Raw genomic sequence first — 18,026 nt, 5'->3', positions numbered from 1 at the left:
ACGGCTCCCACAAAGCGAATCGGCCATCACGACCCTGGCGATTTATCTGGCGAACTTATTCCTTTTTAAGTTTCTTGTCCTTCGGAAACTTGTGCAATGAAACATGCCGGTCTCGTAGCGTATTGTTGTCCCATCCGATCATGCAGCACGTTTTTCCGCCTCCTGCAGCTTCCTTGGCGCCATATCGTCAGTATCGCGTGAACTACAAACGCTAAGGCAGGTCGTAAACGAGTGTAGCTTTACACACGCGGAAATGCATCACGAATAACGTGTGCACACGATATGAGCTTCGTCGTTTTCCCACACAGCTCCCCGCGGGCTGCCGGGGGCAAGAGCTGGTTATTTGTATTTTTCTTTGGGAGCTCAAGTGCACATTTGTTTTTTATTTCCTCGTGTTGAGGAATTTCTATTTTCCCGCGCGCAGCAAGAAGCACGAAGACGCCTTTCAACTGCCAGCAGCTAGCAGACGACGTTGCTAGCAGACGACAAAAGGTTCTCATGCGGTGCAGGAAGCTTCAGAAGGATGCGGAGTTTATTTCTTATTTTGAGTTCTATGGTTTAAAGATGATTTAATTGATGCGCAACATAACTTTGCAAGCCCATCCTTTCGCGTTACTTAAACTTGGTCCTTTGGCGGACGCCGCGAACGCGGCGCGCGGCGCGACCACCCCGTCGGCGCTCGCCCCGCGCGCGCACGCAGTTCCCATGACGCCTTGCGCGCGCCCGCCAGGGGAAGGAGCGGCGCTGTAGTTTCTGGAAAGGTGTATTGCGGTAACAATTCTTCGGGATGCTCCCAAGGCGAACTGTAAGGGATGATCACTGCCCGGATAGCAAAGAACAACGCGGGTGCTAGTAGCGCTGTTAAGGGCGGCTGCATTCTTGTGATGACTAGGCCCCCTATTTCTAATAAAGTGATGTTTCATTAGTAAGGACTCATTGGGAAGACGATACAGTTAGCGGGTGGATCACATTGAAATTTGGGCAACTCCCAGGCAGCGCAGGAGTCATAAACGGAGCTCATCATGTGAAATTTCGCGAAACAAGAGGTGAAACAGTGTTTTGTAGAAATAACATTTAGAGAAGCGAACCTGCGCCCCGCAAGAAAATACAGGATACCACCTAACGTCCATGCCCAAGAAGCCGTCAACAAAGTGACGTGCATAGTTTAAAACAGGAGAAAAACGTGAATAACATTGACAATAATTCCAGTGAAACAAGAACGTGGTATCGGTAATAAGGTGACAATCTTTCTCAATGAAACAAAATTGCGCGGCACGCAGTACGACAGCAGGAGTAATTGGGTCGATCCGTTTGAAACGCCGAAGAACACTGTCGTTACTACGCGTGGTTCACATGCATAAATAAAACCAATGCAAAGGCAAAGGCGGTGGCCAAGTCTTGGTGCACGTAGCTGTTATTATTCCGAAAAAGATGTGAAAAGGTACCGTTGCAGCTGAGTTGTTGTTAACAATGTTACGTCAGTGTAAACAAGTGTCTTTTGGAATTTCGGCGAGATTGCTTGCCAATTTCCTGGGTTTTTTATAGCCACTCAGAACAAGTCACTGCCATAAAGTCGTAGAAAACTACGCTGCCGAAAAAAAAAACGTATTGCCATAGCGGGACGAGCGGCGACCTTAAGGGTGCAGCAGTCTTCTTTTTCTACTACATTCTTGGAGGAGCAGCGTAGCGCTGTCGATTATGATATTTAAATTTAAAAGAATAGTTTTCTTATTTGGCCCATAAGTGTTGTTGTTCCAGCTAACCGCTGTAGCTGCACTTAAGCATTTGAAATAATTTTTTTGTGATCAAAACCTGCGTAATATCGAGTCTGTGTAAAATAGGGTGGAATGATACTGTTCCCAAAATCTTTCATTCCTAATAAAAGATATGAACATGCCTCGCGTCATGTTACACTCATGAAGCTGCAGTCGTGTGAATGATAAGCAAGCATTCGGAATGCTGTAATGAAGAAAAATAGCACTGGAACTTTGATTTACTCAGAGAAACGTCTTCACGAATACACCATAAGTAGTTTTGTGTGTCCGGATATCTTTTATTTTTATACAGATTGCACTGTTGGCCAAACGCAAGAAAACGAACGCCCATGTGGGTAATGTTTTGAGGAGCGGAGCAAGAATTTTCCTAAACCACCACGGGTAGTTTTCTTGTTGTTATTTGCCTCTGCATGCGCCGTTTGAAATCTTGAGCCGTTGGATACAATGTTTCCCGTACTTCGTTAGACAGTCGTCAAAGTTGTCGTTCAGCTTATCTCCCCATGCCCGGAGTTCACACTCTGTTTTATCTGAAACGAGAAAGCAATACTTATTCGCAAATCGCTTCAAGTAGTGTTTTCATTCGCGGGAGCCAAGCACAATCTTAGTTAAGGAAGCAGAAAATTTTGTTCGAGTTTTGTTCAGAAGAAATTATAGTTTTTGTTGCTTGTATATATTTTGAAATCTTTTTTAGCATTAGCGCTTTTAGGCCAATTTGCAATTTTCCCGTGCTCGATAGCCGTCCAGAATAAGCTGTGCTTATCAAGCATCCGCGGAAGTAAGTGCACCATCGCTGCCAACCGAAAAGCACTATTGGGCAGCCAGATACGAGGGTCCAAAAACCTTGAATACGGGTGCAGAGCAAGAAAAAAAGATGAGTGGAAACGACGCTTTCCTGTGGTGCCAAATAAGGTCGCAAGCGTTGGGCCTAGCTTAACCTAGCAGCAGCTGTCGCGGGAGAAGAAACTGTATGGCCGGCGTGATCGGAATTTCACGGCGCACTACCGGATTGGATTGTGGCCGCTATCATATCGTCCAATAAGTACCGCTACCCTCTCCTTCCCCGTTACAGCTAAGACGCTTTGCAGTCCGTGTTGGTATTCGTTGCGACATTATCTGGTCCCTTACCCACACCTGCTGTGATGAGCCGATTCCACTCTTATATATGTTCTTGCTTCGGGAATACGGCTGAGCGATAACTGGAATGTGTAAGGGAGAACAATAATACCACAGCGAAGAAGAAAGCAAAGGTACACGAATTTCCGCCGGTGGTTCGCCTGCCCAGTGAGTTATATTCTACGCCCCGTCGGTAGTTGCATTCTAGCGAAATACGGTGCCCACCGTTTTCGCAACTTACACCATAACCTATCACCCCATCTCAACGGGATTAATGACGGCGCCAACCTTGTGTCACACAACGAAAAAACCGCAAGAAAGATTGAGTCCGGTTTATGAAATTTCAAAAAAGTCCTCGATTAAGGTCAGAAACTAACCTAACTGTATCCTACTAAGAATAAAGCCTGAAATAAGGCTTTCAGTTTTAGCCACGTTTTTACATTTTGTGTGGCCTTTTCACTGGTGCAAGCACTATGCGCAAAACAATTCATGGTGCCACGAGCGCAATTTAAAAATCTTACAAAAATTGGGTCAGGGAGGCGTCGGAGAACACGGTCACGTAAAAATCATCGGCGCGGCCCTTCAGGGAAGTGGCAGAGGCGATCTCGCAATCAGCAAAAAATAGAAACCTTTTAACCATTTGGCGCACATTGCAATACACCTAACCAGAAGAACAGTTTAGAAGAAAAATGTATCTGCAAAGACTTCTGCAAGCAGTGATCACAATATGAATGTTGTGCAGCCTGCCATTGCATGAATTTATCCGCCATGGTGGCTTCATGGCAAAGGCGTTCTGCTGCTTAGCCCAAGGACGCGGGTTCGATTCCCCGCAGCGCGGCCGCTGTTCTGATAGAAGCGAAAAGCGAAAACGCCCATGTGTTCGAGATTTCGTTGCACGGTAAAAATCCACAGGTGGTCAAAATTATTCCAGAGCTCCTCAACTGCGGCGGTATTAAACGGCCGTGTAGCGTCGCCGCGTTAAACCCCATAATCAACCAAATCATTACAGGAAGGTATTTAGATTCAATAAAACCAATAAAAACCATAATAAGGGTAGCATATAAGCCAGCGCTTAGCCTCCCAATTCTCCCGATCACCCAAAAGGTCGGCAAACCGCATATCATTTCTCAAAATCGTTACATTTCTCACACTCAGACATCATTTCTCACACTCAACAAGCCGATAGACTTTTCCTTCCAGGAAACATGCCCAAATGTTTGAAAAAGTCTTCTTTCTACACTGATGACAGCTTACTTCGCAATGACACGCGAATACCCCGGCCTGGAAGGGTATGCCGCAGGCGACGCAAAAATAGCGCACGATCGTCTTTGTGCCTCCGAGTCTCTACTGGGCTTCCAGAAAAAAAGGATAATGAACACTTATCCTGCGTCTACGAACACAATCCTTTTACATGCCAAATGGCCATCTCAACGCCGAAGAATCGCAAGCTCAGAAGAATCAGAAAAAAAATTTCTTCGTATATACCTCTTCTGTTGGAAATGTCGATGAAAGACGATATTCGTCTGGCGGCCCTGCCAAATAAACGCCTGCCTTCTCTTTACCACTCACTTCTCATGCTCTGCCTCTCCCGTCTCGCTCCTCCCAAGATAAACACGCTAGATGGTTGCTGAATTCAATTTAAATTTACCGCGTTCCACTGCTCCGGGCCCTGTCCTTGCATGCCAGCGCTGCCGTACAGCGGAGACACGCGTGAATAAAGGCACCCTACTCCAACGTTTATAAAACCCTGTTAACTTACACCACGTGCGTTCTAAGCGGAACATGCAACCTATATGGTGGAACCTTCCGTTACTGTTGACGTTTGATTTCTTAAAATGCCACAAGGAGCTATGGTGGCACGGGCAAAAGCAGGCGACGGAGTGAATTTTGTTTCTGCAGTGGATGTAGTATTTCATTTGTTATCACAAATACCAAGCATTCATGAATTTTTAAAATAAAGGAACTCTAGAAATATCACTTATGTATGGATTTTATGCCTCGTATTTGCGTAATCTTTTGTTCTTGTTCAACAAAGTTGACATGTATGAACATTGCCACCGGCGCAGACGTTTAGATTTCGCTGTGCTTATATAAACCAATTGTGCAGCACATGTTTGACTTTGGCCGGGTTGTTGAATTAAGTTACAGATAGACGGACAGACATACAGACAGACAGACTGAAATTTATGTGTTTAAGTAGCCCAAAACATAGTGTCGTCTATAGAAGAAGCATGATTGCAATTGCCCCATTCCATAGGGGCGAAACCTCACGCAAGCCGGATATAGTTCCAGAGTTTTGTAGTCTCGCATCAGTGCTGAGCGCCAGGCCGGGGAGTTCCTTCTACCAATTTTTCCGGCAAGTTTCCGGCCCCCCCCCCCCCCCCCAAGGCACACTTAGCCACTTCCACAGCCACAGGGGACGCTAAGCGCCTACCAGCAGTGGCAGGACGTGCCTCCAGATGGTTTTCTTCCGCGGTAAAGCGGTGTTATACAAGGCGAGGGGGCACCGCCAGAACGACAAGAATCAGGGGCCTCTCGCAAGGGTAAAGACAGCTTTGCACGCGTGAAAATTACATTTTAATGGTCCGTACTCAACCAAGGACGCCTGTACGCATCAAAGAAACCGGTGGGGGCCTGGCCTTACGGGGAATCCCACGGGCTATATCCCACATACGAAGCAAGTGGTGCATATCTCAGCCATCTCTGCGGTGAAGTTACCATTTCCAGGTGCCCCATTCCTTTGGGGCGATTTTCTCGTACAAGCCGGGTCAAATTGTCACGCGTTGTAGTGCCATACAAGGGCCGAGTGCAAGGCCGAGGAGCCGCTAGTACCTATTAGTGCTCAGGCTGTCAGCGGCTCCTGTCGTCGTCCTCATCTTAAGTAGTCGTCGTAACAATAAAACACCGGCATAGTCGTTTTCCAACGCCTTGCGCTGGGACGTAAAGTGTACAGGTAAAGTACAAGCACAAGTAATAGCTGATTGTACCCACTGGCTCAAGTACCCACCAACTCTCGGTGTATCCGATCTGATCGGGACTTGGCCTGATGATCGTGCGGTCAGTCGAAGGGTGTACTTAACTTCACGCAGATTCGAAGGTTCAAGACCCACTTCAAGTCAAATGTGTGCGAAGAGTATGGGCCCGCTGCGGCTAGACCGATCACCAAGTTAGCGCGTGCAAGACCCCCCGGCGCGGCCGCTGCTCGGCGTGCACCAACGACGACATCGACTGTAACGCCCCGTGTCGCCGCCGCAAGGGCAACCATCCCACCACTGGCGCCCTCTGGCCCCGCTAAGAGCGGATGCTGCAAGAAATTTCGCTGGGACGCCTCGTGTGCGCCCCAGCCAGCAGGCTCTGAAGAGTTCAAGTGAATTTCCCGAACGCCAGGACTCCTTGAGCCAGCCGGCGTCAATCGAACGTACTGTTCTGGGCTTCGCCACGACGATTGATGAATTACTAAGCGACAGCCAAGAGATCGAACTCTAGAGCTGCCTCTTGCCTTCAGAGGAAGAGTTGCCCCTTCGGGGGAGGCCACGTGATTGTCTTCGACCGATATCCCCTTGTTCACGAGCCTGAGCTCTGCCGAGTGCAATGACCTCGTGCAGCCGCCTCAGCGCAAGCGAGGGCGTGCGCTGGCAAAAAATCGCTCTATCTACTTCCTCGAGCGGCTAGCGCAGCTGCCTGAAGGAAGGCAAGCCCGGCACTAGCGGCAAGGCAGACATCGGCCGTTCTAGTCTCTCCTCCAAGTCGCACGCCGCTGACCACAGTACGGCCACTACCAGTGCTGCTCTCACATCCAATATCAAAGGCTCCGTCTGATCAATTCTGTCAGCCATGTGGCTGATCTACTGGATTCCCCATCTCTCTTGGAGCGGCTCGAAGCGCCTACCATGCAAGGTATTCCTTCCTCGGCCGACTCAGGTAATGCTGGAGACAACGACGAGCCTAGCACTGCTGGCCCCTCCCTCGCTGTGACTGACCCTCACCTCACCAACCCGAACAGCCAAGTTCACGACTTCCTTCCTCCACGACCCTCTCCACTGGACCGCCTACACTCGTCCACTGGGCGTTGCCGTCGTCGCCAGTGGACTCCGATGATGCAGACAACAATAACAAGAAACTGTGGGCCGAAGACGACGTGCCTTCCAACGATAGTGAGTTTTGAAAATTGGAGGCTTAACGTGATCTTGGCACTTATCACTTTTATGCAGGTAAGTTGTCTTATTTTGAATGTCCAGGGGTTTCAGGACTTGGGCATATATGGAGGTGACCCACTATGCTCGGGCGCAACACGTGGACCTACTCGTTTTGCACGAGTGCAATTTTCGTGCACCACGCAAAGTTCTTCCTTTTCGCGAGCGCTTTTGTGTGCAGGCCTTTTTCACCCTGTCATTGAGGATGGCGGCGGGTTTAGGCGTCGTATTTCTGCGCGAGACTTTGCGTCGGAAGGCTCATTGTACCTTTGGGATCGGAGGGCGCGACCTTGCACGTGCTTTTTTCTTGCTCGTCGCGTTCAAGCTGTTGTTTTGTACGCACTTGGGAAGAACTCCTACTCTTCCTCTTGTTTCGCATCCCTCGACGCGTTCATTATCGAATTTTACCCCCAATTTTCGGTGGCGATTTTGTTTGTGTGACCCACACTAAGCGTGATGTGCTGGGACATGGGAAAGGTGGACCCTATACCTAGCAGAAGAAGCCTTCCTTTTGCGCTCGTCTACGATCTTTGTAGTGGTCAGGAGCGTTTTTCTAGTGCTGCATTCAATTCTGTATAGGTTATGAACTCTTTACCTTAACCGCTGGTGAACTGTCTGTGAATTTATTTTCTAATAGCTTGTTGCCTGCGTCGTATAATTGTTGTGGGGCGTGTGGAATGACCGTGTTACATAAAAAGTGAATGAATAATTTCCTGTTCGCAGTACAGCGCCCTAACCACTACTCGCTGCACCATGATATGTGGTTTATTATAAATTCTCGTCTCACGGATCAGGAGAACCAGAAGAATCTGGTGAACCGGGCGAAGACGGCAACTACTTCCAGAGGTTTTCTGGACTGAGGAGACCGGCCACATCGGTCAGACAGGAACCAGGTCTTAGCTAGTCGTTTCAGCAAATAAACGTTTATTTCTCCCACTCTCTCTCTCTCTCTCACTAGCCGCTCCCCCCGTGGGACGATAAGCAGGCATTGCACTGCACATAAGTTGGACGCTGCCACTACCCAAAACTGGGGCACATAGGGCACGCAAATCGCTCAAATGCGCTTCAATGCAAGAGAGGGTGCCACAGCCTCAGCCTGCGCGCGATTGCTCCTGTCACTGGCGCTTATCCGGCGCCAAGTCAGCGTGCGCCATGTGGCAAGAAAAACTCACAATTTTTGAATACGCTCATAAATTGCATGCCTCGCCTCTCCTCCGATTTTCCATTAGTGGACATCGCTCAGCATATTTTGCCGATATATTCTTTGTGCCATCGGGCTCACGAATGCACGTGGTGATTTCCACAGCCACGGCGAATGCTCAACTCGGTAACCGTGAGTGGCAGGACACGCCACCAGACTCTTTAACCCGACAATGATGCAACGCGGCAAGCAAGCCACGCCCCGCAAGATGGACAAGGGTCCGGGGCTCCTCGCAAAGGTAAAGGCATGAATTGCATTGTTGAGGGTCCGCACTCAACCAGGGACGCCTGTACCCATTCAAGAAAAACGGGGAGGGGGGGGGGCGGCATACGCCGATTCCATCCCGGTACCTCCCGCCTCCGAGGCAAGTGCTGCACCTCTCAGCCCTTCGCTGCGGTTGAACGTAATGACCCGTTCAAGTGCGGCATTTCCATGCAACATCGCGTAACTTTCGAGGCTAGATAACCGCTTGCGGGGTGCTTGTACCAATTTTAACTCGTTGATCCCAGCGGTACAGGAAAACCTACCACTTAGCCCTACCCATCATAAAAACCGACGTGGTCTTCCTAAATTCAGTATACTGGAAACCCTGTACGGGGGAGCCTGTACCCATTCTTTTCTGGTGGGTAAATAGCGGCTCCAGAGGAACCTACCACGTCGGTTGCAGTGGCAGTGTGAGTCCAAGCACTTAATCCCCTGCCGATACAAAGGGCCGTTGTGCCCTTTGAATGGTGGCTGCCCAGTGGTCCCAGACACAGCCCGAAGGGGTTCGAGGGACAGAGAGGTAGACAATTTTTTCATTTGGGAGAAATCGAGGCAGGAGGGTTTCAGGAGTGGGTTAATAATGTCCGGCTATGGTTGCCTCACACACAAAGTGCCACAGCCCGGCCAACGCATCTTGGGGCCGAGCGCGTGGTCGGAGCCACTCCTCATATGCGAAGACCCAGTCGGGACGGGGTTTTGCGCGAAACAAGTCTGGTGGGCCGCAGTCCCGATTGCAGCCCCGCAGGCCGATTGCTGGGGTCACTTTGGTTTTGCAGGCGAAGCGTCGGGCTGGACGGTGTAGAACAGCCCCAAAAGTGACCAAATCCACTTGGCTGTAGACACGTACAGGATGATAAGTAGCAACTTGCCGTGCAAAGTGAAGGCCTCCCTTTTCAGCAGCGGCTTCCAAAAAACGTCGAATGCTTCGGTGGTCCTCTGTGTTGGAATATGCAGCCTGGGCCCCTATACGTGAGTCGTGCCGCCAACGTGCGTCCATACAAATCTCAAGGGTTAGATTGTGCCAGAAAATAGCCCCAGCTGCAGCCAGCCACGTCCGCTGCGGTGCGTGCCCCTAACGGTGAGTTTAGGGGGGCTGGTTGTTTCAGCGTAATAAGTATGCTCTCCCTTGGTGGTATGTGGTTTTTTATAAGTGGTGTGTTCGGTGGTGAAATGCGGCCATCAGTGCTTAGTAATCACCACCCTTGTGGTGTGAGTTCGTGGCAATTGTGGACTCCTATGGATTGTGCAAGGGCTATTTATTCAAGAGTGGCAAGCGCAGAATGGCAGTACAGCTCAGTTACCTTCGTGTGTCTTGGAATCCGCATGATGACACGACGGGCGGCCCTTTAGAGCGGCTTTAGTGGTTCTGTCTCACGAAACGTGAGACAGAAGCAAAGGGACGCGTCGTGGGCTTTGCTCACCAGAAGTCTTGAACTAGTCGGCAGGCGATGCTTTGGAGTGCTCCACTGAAAGTGTTAGAAGTCCTTCCAAATAATCTCATCAGATAATTCTATTTTGCTTTCAACTGTCGAAGTCATTATAAAGTTCCTCAGGATTCGTGAACTGGAATCCCATCTGTCTGATGTACTCTTCTTTGGCATGCTGGACACTTTGACCCACCATGGTCACAGTAACTAAATCTGCTACTCTGGCTTACCCCTAATGATGATAAAGTTTGTTTTGTTCAAGAAAAACCCCATTCTGGTACCGGCGAGGTAACTGGTGAATGCGGAAAAAGCTTGTTAGGGTCTACAAACAGTGTTTTCTGAGGAGGAATGGCCGGCAGCTTCGGCCCATATGGCAACATTGTCGGCATATTCCGTGAAATGGACGCCATTGACAGCTGGAACATGTCGCACATGCTTAATCATGACCAAATTAAGAACTACGGTAGGTAATATGGTACTTGGGGAACTGCAGAACGGTTTTCAAATTGGAGAGTGTCTCGGCGGCTAGAGCGGATCTCGAAAGTCCGGTTGTCCAAGAAACTCTGGACACAGTGCCCTCAAGAACAGCTGTGTGAGTAACGGTGTCATATGCTTTGCGGTTGTCCAGGCGACCATGAGGTGCAATCAGTTGTGATTTGGCTTTCGGAAATTGTGCCTCACGAGAAACAAGAAATAATGCGCCGCCAGATTTTCCGGTAATGTAGTTTGACACGGGTGGAAGCACTCATGTTCCTCCTTGAGGTGGTAATTCAGTCTATTTACTGCCATTCGTTTTATTATCCTTCAGAGGGCAGACGTAAGTGAGATAACGCTTGAAGATTGGCCATTACCGACGGGTATTTTGCTGGTGTATAAGTTGCACTTTTGCAGTTATTACATTCTGTTTCAAGACTGGTGGCACCTATCTATGCATACCTATGTTATTTATCGTGTCAAGAAGCTCCTCTCGTAAAGTTGCCTGAAGGTGTTGACGCGTTGTCCACGCAATACCATCTTTCCGTGGTGCACATTGAACATTGATTTGTTCTAAAGCCACCGCACGTTCGGTTATTGGGAATGGAGTCTCGATAGGGTACAACTCGCCCACCTGGAGAGCAGCACCAATGTAAGCATAAGGTATGGATAGAAGCCTCCTCCTAGAAGTGCTCGGGATCAGTGCCAATGCAAAGGATCACCGCCTGCACCGTTCCATCGAGCTAACCGCGTCCGCAGAGAGACCGCAACCTTGACCGAAACTTTCCTGCTCAAGTGTGCGGTGAAAAGAATCTGAATAACATTCGCATCTCTGGCGACTGCGCATTTTTACACATGACGCCGGATCTTCGGGGGTTCTATCCGTATGCTCACTAAGTCGAAGTAAGTGCGTCCACCTGATACGTACGGCTCCCCCAGTTCATTCCTGTGCTTTCAGACATTGACCGGGTGAAGATCTGGTGGTGCGCCATTTCTGAAGGCCTGATAGCTGCTTCCGCAGCCTTCAGAATGCGATCTGGCAAAGGTGCGTAGGTAGGGTTTGTTTGGTCTATCGTGTCCTATCGGCTGGTTAAGGTGTCTCTGAAACGCTGCTAGTTCGTGTAAAGCACGCCCTTCCTACCCATCCTGTCTTTACCGGAGAGCTGGATACCGATGGGGTCATTGCTCATGGCATCGGTTAGCGAGACCATGTGGCCACAACATCGGCTGCTGCTAATGTCAGCTGGGAATAGTATCACGTTGTCCACGGTTCTCTCCTCGTCACATCGGCTGACCAAGGTCGTTTACAAGCTGCAGCTCCGCCTTGTCAGCCTCTTGCGGATCATATATTGTAGTCCTCGACCTGGGGAAAGGTGGTACCACCAGGCCTTGCTTTCGGAATTAGAATCACCAGGGAACACTGCGACCTCATGACGGTACAACGTGCGAAGGCGTCGGATACAGGAGGAATTGACGCTCGTGTAATCATGGTGAGCAGAGTGTGGACGCACGTATGTGGAAGCAGCCGTGAAGTTGCGACATCCAACGCGCAGCTAAGCAGCCACCACCTCTTGGGCGTCTGTGTATAATGCGGCAGTAGGGATCTGGCAGTACGCTACTGACTTAAGGTAGGTCACCACCTTCGAAAAAAAAATTCAAGATGAGCCCAAACGTTACGATTACATTATTGGCTTGTAAATCTTATACAGATAGAAACTTTAAAATTATAAAATTACAAAAAATGTCTACGAAAAAAATTATATAAATCAAAATGCGCGAAAATATGCATGTTGCGCGAACAGTCATAACTACAATATTGTAGGTGCGATTCAAACACGACTTGGCAGGAACGTAATGAAGACAATAAGCTGTGCATTAACCTTCACGAATATCACATCTTTTTGCTAAGTTGCGTAATCATAAAAAGACTGAAAAATATGATATCCGGCATGTTTGGGTTTCACACAACTGGCCGTAATATAAAAAGTTACCAACATTTTTCAGTCACTCTGCTTCATTGCATGGCTCTCTATATAAAGAAACAGCAAGCCAATTTTCGTGCGAAAATAATTAATAGAAGCAAAGCTATCATTGCTCGCGTAACTGATGAATGCAAAAAATGAAGTTTTGAGAAAAATTGCTTTGAAGGTTTAGACCTACCGTACTATAGTATAATCAAAAACTTAGTAGTGGCTTAGCTCTGCTATGCCCGGATATACGTAGCTTGAGCTAAGGTTCACCAATCTAGTCCAATCCAGTCCAGTCCAGTCCTGTCCAGTCACTCCTCCTCGCGCATGCTCAGCACGGCTCTTTACGAGCCACGCGAAACGGCTATCAAGCGGCTCTGGTGCAGCGTCAGACTTGGCTACTGCGCAATTGAGGCGCATACCTGGGCACGCGCCGGCGCCATTACGTCTGCCGAGGCTATGACGCAACACAATCCACTTTAATCCAATCAAAGCCAATCCAATCCAATCGAATGTCCCCCGCGCTTGCGCAGAACGGCCCTTCAACGCACACGCGAAACTACTCAACCTCGGCAAGTGTAGCTTACGCTACAAAACAGTCAATGCGCCTAAAATCCGCCCAACTCGTAGCTTGCTCCCTCGTTTTAACCGGCACGATCTCCGTTTGACAGAGCTGAAGGGCACGTTTTTTTGCATGTTTTGCGTCTTAAATTTGACTCACATACGGCCTTCGTCATACGGTAACAGTCAGTGGTCAGCTACGCCATCCTCGTACTATAACTGTAACTGCAGACTATAAAGTACTATAGCTGTCTCCTTGAAGGCTAGAACTAAATCGGCGAGATTAAAACAGCGTACAAAAAACACGGGCAACCAGACACAAACGCAAGGCAACGCAAATACGCGCAACGTGAATAAGAGCGTGCCACCCACTGCCCTTTAGTGAAAGTTTTGAAATAAATCGTGTGTACAATATCCTGCAAAATGTGTCCAAAAGCGTAGAACGTACCTAAATAAATTAGCATTACATAACATATATACGAAAAAACATTTATGACGATATGGCAGATGCTGCGGAATCGAAACCTTCAGTTTCGGTTTCGCATGCGACTCGGAGAGGTTAAAAAATGATCATAACTTTTGAACCGATTAAGATAACAGCATAGTTTTTTCTAAATGTTCTTCAATAGACAGGGATGTTGAAAATGCTAATATAAAAAAGCAATTTTTTTCAAAAAATGCGTTTGTCAAGGTGGCGACCTACCTTAAGGACGTAAAACATTGTCTGGAATTCTGCAACAGCTTGTGAATGGTTTGACCTAGATGAACATGTTATCCTGGGTGAATTGTATCAATCTGTATCCGTATAAACTGGGGCCGGTACCCTGCGTTTCTTCCAGAAAAATCCCCAATGGCTTGGTCTCTACGTTTTTTATGCACTCATTTAGTTCTGCGGGCGTCCAACGGATGACATGACAGTTCCAATGCAGGAGCAGTGGTTTACCGGTGTTGGAGATGGGTGTTCCCTCATTACGCCACGTGGAGCTTAGCACCGTTTCAGTAGCGGTTGCTTCTTTGGGAATCAGATAGGGGAGGTGTACCCGAACTATGTATCTCACTTAAGCTTGTTCGAATATTCGGACGCTTCAAATATTGGAACGAATATTACAGTATTCGAATTCACTTGGACTCGAATTTTAAATTTCCGATATTTCGAAGTATTCGGGGTGAACGAATATCAAAACTTCGTTCAAGTATCGATTTTGTTAAGCAAGCCGCAGTGCCATTGACATCAGTCCTACATTTGACTACATGTGGAGCCAAGACAAGCTAAGCCGGCGACGTACGTACTACGGGCTCTTTCTCTCATCTTTGTCGCTCTTTCTCCAGGAACGGCCGGGCTGTTGTTTTCTGTTTGCGAAAAGGCTCCGCGCACTCCACAGGCGCGCTGTCACCGCCGCGGAACCACCCGCACGCTGTGCGGGGCGCGGCCGGCCGCGGCAACCAGGCGGCAGTTTCGGTCGCGAAGTGATGCGGGCCGTTGGAGCCACCGCTTATAACCGCTATTTAAACTGCCGCTCAAAGCACACACGAAGTTTCTTGTGCGGTAAATGAGGTAATAATGTGGGCGATAACGCTGATATAAAACATTGTCCGCGGCGCTAGAGAAAGCGCCCATGAAATATCTGCCGGGGTGCTAAGCCTAAACATCTCCGGCAGACCCAGCCAGCTGTCTCGAGCGCTTCGAAACTGCCGCCCTGAGGCGCACGCCTTACCATTGGCACAAATCGTCAAGCTCCTCCCACTGCCACACGCGTCATTTTCTGACCAAGGCACAGGCGACCGCGAGCGTGGAATCCCCGACGCGGGCGTGAAAATATCGCGCGGGCAACGCCGAGGCGCATGAATCGCGTGCAAAAACGCTCCTGTAGTGAGCTTGGGCACCGCGAGTGAGGAGACGAAAGTCCAGAAATTACCGCTCGGCGACATGAAGGTTAAAAAAAAAGCAGAAAACGTCACGGATTTCTCCACGCGAAAGTAAGAAAAGAAATAAACAACTTTTTCTAGTGCTCAATGTTTTGGTCTGTGCTGGTTCATATGAATTTCGGATGATACGAACATTTTTCGCGGTCCCGCGAGATTTGTATCATCGAGATTTTACTGTACAACGCTTTTATAAAGGTCCCGCCTCAGCGACAGGAAGCTCAGTGACACATGACAGCTATTCGAATTCGCTTCGAAAATATTCGACCCCAAAAATATTCGACCCCAAGCGAATGCGAAGCGAATTCGCTTCGAATACACTTCGGCCTAAAATATCACTATTCGCGCAAGCCTAATCTCACTATAGTGGGAACGTAAGTGCACGCCGATCCCGACGCTGCTCCACAGTGTGTAGTCTGGGTTCGACAGTGTAAGGGCTTCCGTAAGACAGCCCATTTGGTCTTCATTCTCGAACTTCTCCCCAGCGAGAGCTTGGTCATGTTGTTTCCGTGGGCATGCAGACAGAGGCGCTCCAGACAAGCAGCTGTGTTACCTAAACAACTGGGTGTCGAACTGAATTGTGCAGCCACCAATGGTCATTGAGGAGATACCACACAGCTTCGTGGCATGAGGTACATTGTCTGACTGTCGCGGAGTTGTGGCGCATGTCTGCATGAGTCTATGTAAGCACGTTCATTGAGGTAGCAGTGCTACTTTGGCTCTAACCACTGCCACACCCCGTCGAGAGATAGCGGAGATGCTGGCGTTGGTTTTAGGATGGCGCGGCACCACAAATATCTCTCCTGTGTTGAATAGCGTCTTGCTGCGACGACAAATAACAGTCGCCCGTACACCACTGCCATCCTTGTCCTCCGAGGTCATAGATGCTATTTGCGGCGCTTTTTGAGGGCTCCGAGGGTCATCGGAAATCTGGTCCCTGCACTTGCACTTACGTACATTCTTCAGGTGTTGCTAAGTTGAGAAAAGGTTTCCCGTCACCGTTGGGGTGAAGGTGGGGGCATGGCCGAGCGCGGCGGTATCTTTCTGGCCGGCCGTGTGAGGTGACACTCAACGTCAGGGCCAATTGGCTTGACATTTAGTCGGAAGACGTGGAAATGTAGCAGGACCTATAACAAAAAAATCCCGCCATTTCCACGAAGTGAATGATGATGAGAGGAGCGAAGCTAAACTGCTTATCGGTAAAACCATGAAACATTCGCCCACACGTCATATTAAGAGTCGACACTTTGTTATAGGTCTTCTTGACGGCGCGCACCATCTGAATGAGTGAAGGACATAAGGCGCGTTCGTAGCCAAGCTCGCGTCTCGGTTTGTAGCGCAGTGGGAAGAGCGCCACGTACCTCCCGTCGCGGCCAGAGAGTCGTGAGATCGAAACCGGGCGCCGCCGAGTCACGACCACCACTCCTCGCTCGCAAAGCTTGAGACTTCCCACCGCTCCGTTGACAAGCCCGTCGACGACGTCGATGTTTGTGGTGATCATGTAGGGCTTGTTTGGGATGATGAGAATCTCCATGGGTAAGTTGGCAAATTCGGTGTTTGACATTTTAGCCACCTTGGCCATCGCGTTCTGCAGAGCGTTGCGTGCGTACCCCCGGTACGTGTCTTGAGCTCGCAGACGACGAACGACGACGTCTTCTTCTTCGTCTCCTCCTTGTTAGGTAGCAAAGAACGCGTTGAACGTTTTGACCTCTTCGTCCAATCTTTGGTTGGCCAATCTCTACGGGCATCCTGCCACAATCATCTTCAGCGGTATGTACACGGCGCAACGAGGGACGGCACAGGGCCCGAGCAAGAGGAGCTTCGCCTCTAAAATGTGGCCATGGCCCAGTTACCAGGAACAGCGTAAATAATACTCGCCACACCACCGACCGGCGGTGGGCGGCCGACCGGCTTCTTCTTCCTTTGTCCCCATCGATTAGAGGGACCTACCACATGGCTCCCACTGCTGCTTGTGGTGAAGCTCCAAGCCTATATTCCCACGTCCAAGGCGTTTAGAGGCTCCGGGGACGCTTGTGTGAGAAGCTGCCGTAAAAGACTGAATTGGTAATACTCCTAACACGGTGTCAAAAAGTTGTTCGTCTTCCTCATCATCTCCTTTCTGTCGGCCCCTGCAACCGCAACGTCCTCTTCTTTATTCGGGTTATTGCTCCAATGAAAGCGCAACAAAATGCCGCATTCTCCCAGCCCCTCAGCAAAATTACGTTAGCCAATCTACCTTTAGGAAATATACCGTCAAGGCTGTTATCCCAAGGTATCATAAATCTGTTGCTGTCAATACCGGTGATTTAATCAGAGGGCAAGTCTGCCAATAGGGCTCGTCTTTTGGGCACACACCGAGAGCACCGCGGCTGTCGACGTATTTAGTATGAAATGTGCAGTTCCTCTTCCATGATACTGAATTATGATGACCATTTTTCAGCGGCCTCAAAAGAGTTTATTAGCGTCTGCCACTCCCTCCTCGAGCTTAGCGATTTGGAAGTTCTACTCTGCATGTGTGATGCATTCTTGCTCTCCCAACAACTCCGGCTGTGTTACTGTTTTCTTCAACCTGAGACGTCCATTAGAGGCAATGGCAGTCTCTTGGTCTTTAGAGAACCTTCGGCCGTTTACTACAAATCTCCAATCTCACTGTTCTACTTCCGCATGTCAATCACTTCTATTTACATGCTCGAGACATTTATTATATAGAACTTGTGGAGATAATTTCGAGCTTGATGAGCAGACTATCTTGCTTCCAGCCATCTCGTGGGAATGGTAAGATGAACTTGAAACACTCCAATTTAGATGTACAGAGTAGTGACGGAATGTTATATAGTGCCCCCTTGTGATGAACAATGTGATGGGAGCGAAAGTTTTTGCCAGCTGACTCTTCATAAAGTGCATTTCATATCGAGTGGCTGGTAGCATATCCGGGAGTAAAAAAAACTTTGCGAAGGCGGCCGACTCATTCAATGACCTAATAATACTGCACTGTTCCATGCTGCCAAACTTTTAGTATTTTAACCGATGGTAAATTCGCCTCATAATGTCAATTTTTTGGTCTTCGAATTCAATGTGTCTAGTCAATTCCTTATTTAAGCAGTCGGTGTTGATGAACTGTTGAATTA

General features: G+C 48.9%; 1 long non-coding RNA gene across 1 annotated transcript in view; it reads right to left on the bottom strand.

The window, feature by feature from the left end:
• Window positions 1–2,059: 2,059 nt before the first annotated feature.
• Window positions 2,060–18,026, bottom strand: part of LOC144151511 (uncharacterized) — a 44,277-nt gene continuing 28,310 nt past the window's right edge. Inside the window, exon 5 of the long non-coding RNA XR_013318888.1 lies at window positions 2,060–2,302. This is a non-coding gene — a long non-coding RNA (uncharacterized LOC144151511). The remainder of the gene's footprint in view (window positions 2,303–18,026) is intronic.

This window comes from Haemaphysalis longicornis, unplaced genomic scaffold (assembly GCF_048455015.1).
Source record: "Haemaphysalis longicornis isolate Haplotype H1 unplaced genomic scaffold, Haemaphysalis longicornis Haplotype H1 scaffold_9, whole genome shotgun sequence".
NCBI classification, from domain to species: Eukaryota; Metazoa; Arthropoda; class Arachnida; order Ixodida; family Ixodidae; genus Haemaphysalis; species Haemaphysalis longicornis.
Note: the sequence above shows the minus strand (reverse complement) of the source record. Positions and strands in the feature narration are given on the sequence as shown.